The sequence below is a fragment of the Lissotriton helveticus genome, chromosome 2_1 (assembly GCF_964261635.1).
Source record: "Lissotriton helveticus chromosome 2_1, aLisHel1.1, whole genome shotgun sequence".
Lineage (NCBI taxonomy): Eukaryota > Metazoa > Chordata > Amphibia > Caudata > Salamandridae > Lissotriton > Lissotriton helveticus.
This window is the reverse complement of record NC_136059.1, coordinates 1,697,053,072-1,697,062,487: the sequence shown is the minus strand read 5'-3', so window position 1 is coordinate 1,697,062,487 and position 9,416 is coordinate 1,697,053,072.

Sequence of the window (9,416 nt, the reverse complement as noted above, 5' to 3'; positions counted from 1 at the left end):
CTAAAAGTGCGACAGACCGCCCTATGGAAAATAACATGGGGAAAACACGTTTTGGGACCCCCCTTTTATCTCGGCCCCCACTTGATGAATGCCCCCCAAACTTTCAGGGAAAGAGCGGAGCGCCGCGAGGCAAAGTTGCTGAAAAATTCAGGCTGATTCCTCAACCGACGCCAAAGTTATTCCAAATAGAATGTTGCGATTTCCCTCTGGAAATCGATCCTAACTATAACTACCTACTGGCGACCGCCAGTAGGTAATATACATACATACATACATATATTGTTTTAGAGATGGGTAGGGGTATAAGGTGGTAAAGGTATTTTAGGGTTAAGGGGTGGGTAAGGTTATTGGGAGGTAAGGGCATATTTAGGGTTTGGGGTGGTTAAGGGTCTTGAGTGGTAAGGGTGTTTTTAGGGTTTAGGGGTGAGTAACGGTATTGGGTGATAAGGGAGTTTTTAGGGTTAAGAGGCAGGTACGGTTATTGGGAAGTAATGGCATTTTTGGGGTTTGGGGTGGGTAGGGGTATTGGGTGGTAAGGGTGTTCTGGGGTTTAGTGGTGGGTTGGGGGTAGGTATGGGGTTTTAAGGGTGATTAAAAGGGGGGTTTGGCCGGTCTGCACACACACACATATATATATTTAAAAAAATATATATATAAAGACAGATGTTGAAATATATGTATTTATATATATATAGATATATATATATATAAAATATGTTTTATGTTACCATAAAAAAGAAAAATATATATATATTTATATATATATATACTTACCTTACTAAAACTTACCTTAAATAGACTATGAATTTTGTGTTAAAGGCACGTGTGATATAAGCATATGCATCGTAAAAGAAGTGTGGGGTAAAAAATGTGTGGTAAAGGCATGCGTTGAGTTTTAACGCATTGCAATGGCATACATCGTTTTAAAGAATTTCCCTATTACTATAGAATATTGACTTTTTTTCATATGCTTCTAAAACCAAAATGCCTTTCACATAAGTAACACTAATTTATAATTAAACTGATAATTCACAGCATTTTGTTCCTGATTGCTCACACATTGACCTCTCTAATATGAAATAACAAGGTAGAAACAATAAACGTATTTAGATATTTTAGCTGCAGTAGACTATTAAGGGACCTTTGTCAAATATACCATACCACTGCAGATTCTCAGAAGGAGGAATACACTTGAGGACTGTGGCAAATTCTTAAACAAAGTATAGATTTACAAGAACCTATCACCTTCTAAAGTTTTACTGTATTCAGATTCTAGAGCAAGAATTAATAAACGCAGTACACTTTGTATGAATCAAGAAAAGTAATTTAACATGTTTTTCAGGCACAATGACACAATTCTTTGACAGAAGGTGATCTCTTCATCTTTGCTCCATTTGTTTGAAAAAGAAGTACACAAGAAGAAACGATTTTAGAAGAACCAGCATAGAAGTATTGAAATAGAGGTGGGCTTCACTCCTTGGGAGGAATACATTGACTATGAAAATGACATTAACACTTGCTGTGTTTAGGCAGCATGCAAACTTGGCCGTCTTTTTTCAAAATGTTGACATTTTTTAAGGGAAATGGTTTGAAATTTGCTGAGAGGACAGAAACGTAAAATAGGATTCACAAATGTTTGAAATGATTAACCTGCAATGTACTCCACTTTTAGGAAAGGAGTTGTTTATCTTCAACCAGTAGAGTAAACACAACTTTATGAAAGCAATGTCAGAAAAGAAAGATGTCACAGAAACTGATCAATTATACAGAAAAGTAGTAGGGAAATAAATTAGAAAAACCATGTAAAACAAACTGAAGTGAATACAGAAACATGCAAAACACAGGGTTGGAAAGAGCTTTTCTTTGCCTGGAAAACTAGAGTTTCTTAAATTCTTCAAGGATGGTGTTTAAACCTATTGCTGCTATGTTTCACACTTCCTAGTTATATTTCTTACATATGGAGGCATTCTGCTACGCCATGTGACCCTTGATGTCCCTGGGTTTGAATCCAGAAGTTTTTCCTCTACAGTTGATCAACTGTTTTAGCACTGCCCCTGTCTCAACCCATATCCCTTGGGGAATCCTATTTTTTGTCTGTAGAACTGTGTCTGAAAGACTCTTAGGAAGGCGCGTGTCCAGGGCTGGGAATCTGGAAGTTCTCTTGCAAGTCTGTAATAACCTTGGTTTTAGTGGATTTTATTCATGGACTGCTTTGCCTGTGATGTTAGGTCACATTAGGGTGCTGTCTATATGCTGAGAAAGTCAGGTAGCCGCCTTGCTCTGACATCACTCTTCTTGACGCTACCGTGTGCCGAGTCCCACTGCAATCACTGGTGGTGATTACTGGTAAATGGGCATCTTTCAGAACCCATTGTGATTTGAGGACATTTTCTTCTAGAGAGTGTTCTAACAAATCATTTAAGTATAGGCGCGGAAGCGTAGCAGTATCCTTCTGGTCACCTTGCTGGTCTTGCTCCCCACCACACCACCAGCATAAGTCGACCTCTCCTTCTCCAGCAGGCTAGTTTCTGGGGAGCACCAATCCTTGACTGAACAAGCTGTTGACGCAGCATTGCCAGAGAGGTGGAAGTGCCATTGCAGTACCCAGCCTGAGCCTGTGGGGAATGACATTGATCTTTTTGTTGGTATTTTGTCCTTTTATATGTTCAACAGATTAAGCTGGTTTTGGCCACAGTAAGAAACAATTTGAATAAGTGGAAACGGGGTTAGGATTTGTCCTTCTCATTCCCAATACACATGCAAATGGAGTGGGAGGATTAGGAGAAACCTTGCATCGAAATTCATGTTGAGGATGTAGCGGGTCTGTGGTGAGCAGCTTGGTATTGGACACTCCATGCAGGCGATCACAATGGCTAAGGGTTAAGGGTCTTGAGTGGTAAGGGTGTTTTTAGGGTTTAGGGGTGAGTAACGGTATTGGGTGATAAGGGAGTTTTTAGGGTTAAGAGGCAGGTACGGTTATTGGGAAGTAATGGCATTTTTGGGGTTTGGGGTGGGTAGGGGTATTGGGTGGTAAGGGTGTTCTGGGGTTTAGTGGTGGGTTGGGGGTAGGTATGGGGTTTTAAGGGTGATTAAAAGGGGGGTTTGGCCGGTCTGCACACACACACATATATATATTTAAAAATATATATATATAAAGACAGATGTTGAAATATATGTATTTATATATATATATATATAGATATATATATATATAAAATATGTTTTATGTTACCATAAAAAAGAAAAATATATATATATTTATATATATATATACTTACCTTACTAAAACTTACCTTAAATAGACTATGAATTTTGTGTTAAAGGCACGTGTGATATAAGCATATGCATCGTAAAAGAAGTGTGGGGTAAAAAATGTGTGGTAAAGGCATGCGTTGAGTTTTAACGCATTGCAATGGCATACATCGTTTTAAAGAATTTCCCTATTACTATAGAATATTGACTTTTTTTCATATGCTTCTAAAACCAAAATGACTTTCACATAAGTAACACTAATTTATAATTAAACTGATAATTCACAGCATTTTGTTCCTGATTGCTCACACATTGACCTCTCTAATATGAAATAACAAGGTAGAAACAATAAACGTATTTAGATATTTTAGCTGCAGTAGACTATTAAGGGACCTTTGTCAAATATACCATACCACTGCAGATTCTCAGAAGGAGGAATACACTTGAGGACTGTGGCAAATTCTTAAACAAAGTATAGATTTACAAGAACCTATCACCTTCTAAAGTTTTACTGTATTCAGATTCTAGAGCAAGAATTAATAAACGCAGTACACTTTGTATGAATCAAGAAAAGTAATTTAACATGTTTTTCAGGCACAATGACACAATTCTTTGACAGAAGGTGATCTCTTCATCTTTGCTCCATTTGTTTGAAAAAGAAGTACACAAGAAGAAACGATTTTAGAAGAACCAGCATAGAAGTATTGAAATAGAGGTGGGCTTCACTCCTTGGGAGGAATACATTGACTATGAAAATGACATTAACACTTGCTGTGTTTAGGCAGCATGCAACCTTGGCCGTCTTTTTTCAAAATGTTGACATTTTTTAAGGGAAATGGTTTGAAATTTGCTGAGAGGACAGAAAGGTAAAATAGGATTCACAAATGTTTGAAATGATTAACCTGCAATGTACTCCACTTTTAGGAAAGGAGTTGTTTATCTTCAACCAGTAGAGTAAACACAACTTTATGAAAGCAATGTCAGAAAAGAAAGATGTCACAGAAACTGATCAATTATACAGAAAAGTAGTAGGGAAATAAATTAGAAAAACCATGTAAAACAAACTGAAGTGAATACAGAAACATGCAAAACACAGGGTTGGAAAGAGCTTTTCTTTGCCTGGAAAACTAGAGTTTCTTAAATTCTTCAAGGATGGTGTTTAAACCTATTGCTGCTATGTTTCACACTTCCTAGTTATATTTCTTACATATGGAGGCATTCTGCTACGCCATGTGACCCTTGATGTCCCTGGGTTTGAATGCAGAAGTTTTTCCTCTACAGTTGATCAACTGTTTTAGCACTGCCCCTGTCTCAACCCATATCCCTTGGGGAATCCTATTTTTTGTCTGTAGAACTGTGTCTGAAAGACTCTTAGGAAGGCGCGTGTCCAGGGCTGGGAATCTGGAAGTTCTCTTGCAAGTCTGTAATAACCTTGGTTTTAGTGGATTTTATTCATGGACTGCTTTGCCTGTGATGTTAGGTCACATTAGGGTGCTGTCTATATGCTGAGAAAGTCAGGTAGCCGCCTTGCTCTGACATCACTCTTCTTGACGCTACCGTGTGCCGAGTCCCACTGCAATCACTGGTGGTGATTACTGGTAAATGGGCATCTTTCAGAACCCATTGTGATTTGAGGACATTTTCTTCTAGAGAGTGTTCTAACAAATCATTTAAGTATAGGCGCGGAAGCGTAGCAGTATCCTTCTGGTCACCTTGCTGGTCTTGCTCCCCACCACACCACCAGCATAAGTCGACCTCTCCTTCTCCAGCAGGCTAGTTTCTGGGGAGCACCAATCCTGACTGAACAAGCTGTTGACGCAGCATTGCCAGAGAGGTGGAAGTGCCATTGCAGTACCCAGCCTGAGCCTGTGGGGAATGACATTGATCTTTTTGTTGGTATTTTGTCCTTTTATATGTTCAACAGATTAAGCTGGTTTTGGCCACAGTAAGAAACAATTTGAATAAGTGGAAACGGGGTTAGGATTTGTCCTTCTCATTCCCAATACACATGCAAATGGAGTGGGAGGATTAGGAGAAACCTTGCATCGAAATTCATGTTGAGGATGTAGCCGGTCTGTGGTGAGCAGCTTGGTATTGGACACTCCATGCAGGCGATCACAATGGCCTCTAATTTAGTTGGGAGTAAGTCCATTTCTACGGACTACATGATCCACAAGGGCTAAGTTCATTGTAAACTCAATGCCACACTGGTGAAGCTGCATGCTGAGTACAATCTCTCCTTGCATGCTGGCGAGACTGCTGGTTATGTGGCTAAGGGCCATATGTAATGGCTGAAGATACCCATTTGCGATTCTCAAATAGCGATTTTTCAGAAATCGCTATTTGAGAATCGCAAATGGGTATGTATGTACAAAATCGCATTTTTTTAGCGATTTCCTAAAATTCCTTAATTGCGATTAGCAAATTGCGAATCGCAATTAAGGAATACTTTCCCATTCATTTCTATGGGCCAGGAGGCCCATAAGAATGCATGGGAAATTATTCTCAATTTGCGATTCGCAATTTGCTAATCGCAAATTGAGAATAATTTCAAGGGTGCAGGGGTGTCCAAAGGACACCCTGTTGCACCCCTGAAATATGCATGGGTGCACATGTGGTGCACATACATGCCCTAAGGGCATGTATGTGCGTCACATGGCACTTTGAAAAATGCTGAAATGTGCATTTTTAAAGGATATCGCAACTTACCACCAACTAGAAATTGGTGGTAATTTGCGATTCCTTATGGGCATTTTTGAATTTTTTTTTGCTTGATACATTGCATTAAAGGAATCGTAAAATTTGCGATTCCTTAAATGCAATCGCAAAATAAGGAATGGCAAATTTTGCGATTCCTTATTTTGCACCCAAATTCTTTCATACATACCATTTTGCAAAAATGAGTTCGCAAACGCCGAAATTCTGCGAATTTTGGCGTTTGCGAACCCATTTGGCCTTGATACACATAGCCCTAAGTTCCTGCAGCAGGTGTTTCAGATTTTTTTATGACTTAATGCAGAGGTCTAGGACGTTTCTGAGTTGCTTTGTATGATGGTACAGCATATGGACTGTTTGCCTCATGTTGCTTTGATTCTATTTGAGCTTAGTGGAGTTGTAGGTTCAGACCCAGATGCAAACTAAAAAAGCACAAACGATGTTTGGGACTGAGTTTCAGGAGAATGAGAGGATGGCATTTTAAAACAGGAAAAATGCCTTCCTATTCCAGGTAAAGTTAGGCAGCTAAACCATGTTCCTTTGACAATCCGTCTTAAGGGAGAATCTTGTGAAAGTCGCAAGCCGGTCCTGAAAGTTCTCTGGTTCGCTTGCTGCGAAATCATAAGTTTCCTGCTTTGGTGTCCAAAAATGGCAGCAATCCTGACTATATGGACCCTCTGCTGCGAGGGTACTAGTGATGAGCACCTTTGACTGTTTAATTCTTTACAGAATCTTTGTTTTCTCCCCATCTTGTTCCATGCCTCATACTCAGAGTTAATTTATCTTTTAGTGGGCTCTTTATGGTGCACATTACTTGGCCCAGGTCTCCAGAATTATCACTATTCTCTAAACATGGGGGTCAGGATCTGATATGGAAGAATTCCCTTTGTGTGGTCCGCTCAATAATGGGGACCCAGAGCATCTAATTATAGTGGTTCCAATGGTAACAGCAGGGTTCAGTTTGCATATTGATTTGAAAACACAGAATTCCTGGATTCTCAATCTCGAATTTAAGAATGGGGGGGGGGAATTATGACAAGTGATAAATATGGCGCAGCCTACTGCCCAATTTGTAAAATAATAAGTGCATGTGTCAACATTTTTCTCAGAAGCCAGAGACGGTGCTGATATGAATGGGTAGTTGAATGCCAAGGCTGCGTAGTAATAATTCCACATCATGTCTATTTGGTCCACATAAAACACACTCCCTGCTTCTTTATTTCACTATTAGAGGTTCTTTTTCAACCTTACTTTCTCCTTTTGCCAATGTTTTTCATCTTTCCCTTCCACCTCTTTTAGTATTTTTCTTTCTCTTTTCCTGGGTCGAAGTTTGAAAAACTAAGTGCAAGAGCGGGGACAAGGAATACACCCATTGCTCTCGTCCAATATCATCGGTCGATTCTATTGTAAGGTATCGGACAGAGTTGTAATGAATAGAATTCATATATGGGTTCAAGAAAAAAAGTATTTTTCACAGAGACCCATTACAGCTTTAGACCTAGCACCTGGACAATCGAGCAGTTTCTTAATTTACATTTACTTGTTAGTAAATATACTGTTGTGTATTGCCTTCATGGAGTACCATAAGGCTTTTGATCGAGTTAATAGATCAAAATTAGGGCCCATTTTAGCTGCTGTGAAATTGTATTATCATATTATAGTTTTTCTTTTCCGACTGCACTCTGTCCTCTCGGTTAAAAGTTAGAGTCACCTGATGGTGAGCTTTCTGACAGTTTTGAACTTACAAGGGCCGTCTGTCATAGATGCATTTAGACAACCCTGCTTTTCACGCAATATACAAACGACATGGGGGCAACCTGGAAGACACAGAGACAGGACACTCCTCATTTATGCAGGAAAACCACTTCCATTTTGTTTTACACTGATTATGCGAGGCTCACGCCTAGTACAGCTAACAGGCTGAAGGCACTGACAGACAGCTATGTCTCTTTCATGGACAAACATGAATTTGGTCACAAACCTCTCCAAAATGTATATCCCAACCACGAGCCCTAAGACTACTGGATCCAGAACTTTCTCCACCAAAATAGAGAACGTTCAACCTTTTTCTTATCTTGGTATGAACATGGATAATTGTTGTCGTTGGTCACATTTTATGCACAGAGGTTCATACAATCATAGAAGTCTGTCTTCAACTTCGAAACTAGGCTGAAAAAAGTCACTGAACTATATGCTGGATATATAGTAGTATGTGTGTTGCATCTGTTTGTTAGGGTGTTGGTGTCTGGCATTTTAGTGATACCACTAGTCTTCAGGTGGATGAAAATACATTCTGTAGACACCTTTTGGGCCTCCCATAAAGCAGTTTCCATTTCTCTACTGATAGATCTCTTTGCCCACTTGAACAATTAAGTGTTGTCCTGATTCTGGACCAGGCTTTATAACCCACTGGAATAGAAGTGTATGCTCTTGTACTGCCCTAGTCACAGGAGTTCCTGTATGCATTGCCTCCTTAAATTGTAATCTTCAGGTGTTGCAGAAGATTCAGATGGACTGAGTGGAGGGGACTTTGAATTTACCTTGCTGGTTGTGGAGTGGTTTCCTAGGGTGCTGCTCCTTGCAGAACAGTCAGATTTGGGTCTGAGTCCTCTGAGCTCCTCGTAGTGTAGTTTTATGCGGTCTTCAACTGTCCTCCTGGATTGGTGTTTGGCGGCTGATGTTAGAGATGGCCAAGTTGAGATTTTCTAACAGGGCAGCCTTGAAGATTCAACACTCCTGACACATGTCTACTAGCCATTCTTTCACCAACCACTGGATATAATTCAGTTCCCATTGTTTGGCTTTTGGGGTACATTCTCTACTTCATGCTCATCATCATATTCTTGATTTCGTTTCAGGAGGTTCCATAAGGATCAATGATTACTTTAATGACCCAATGGGTGATTATACAAGCATTCCTTCAGCCTTGGGGTTGTTTTGAGGATTTGGCCCGCTTGGTTGCTTGTCTTTTGAAAATATGTTTGCTTTTAAATTCCCCCAGAAAGGGGCTTGTAGGTTTAAAATACTTATACATTTCAATCACCACTGTCACTTTCTTTTGGAACTTCTGCCCTATAATCTTGAACTTGAACTTCTTTGTGGCTGTGCTGTTCTTGCAGTATTTGGGGATCAAGGTCACTGGTTTCCTTCAGACCGTGACTGCTTTCCTACCAGATGCATGTCTTTTATAGCCTGGTCCATACAATGGGATTACTCAAAATGGCACTGGGCTACTTGATTGACAAATATGGCAGACAAAGGGAAATCATTAAACTAACTAACCAGCACTATCTCTTGATGAATTTGTTATTACAAGGAGTGCCTCCCTCGTTAGGACCATGTAGACATGATGGACCAGATGTACGACCAGTGATGTTTGCGACTCACAAATTGCATTAAATTGTGAGTCGCAAATTTCGAGTCGCAAACATCAATGTACAACAGTGTCA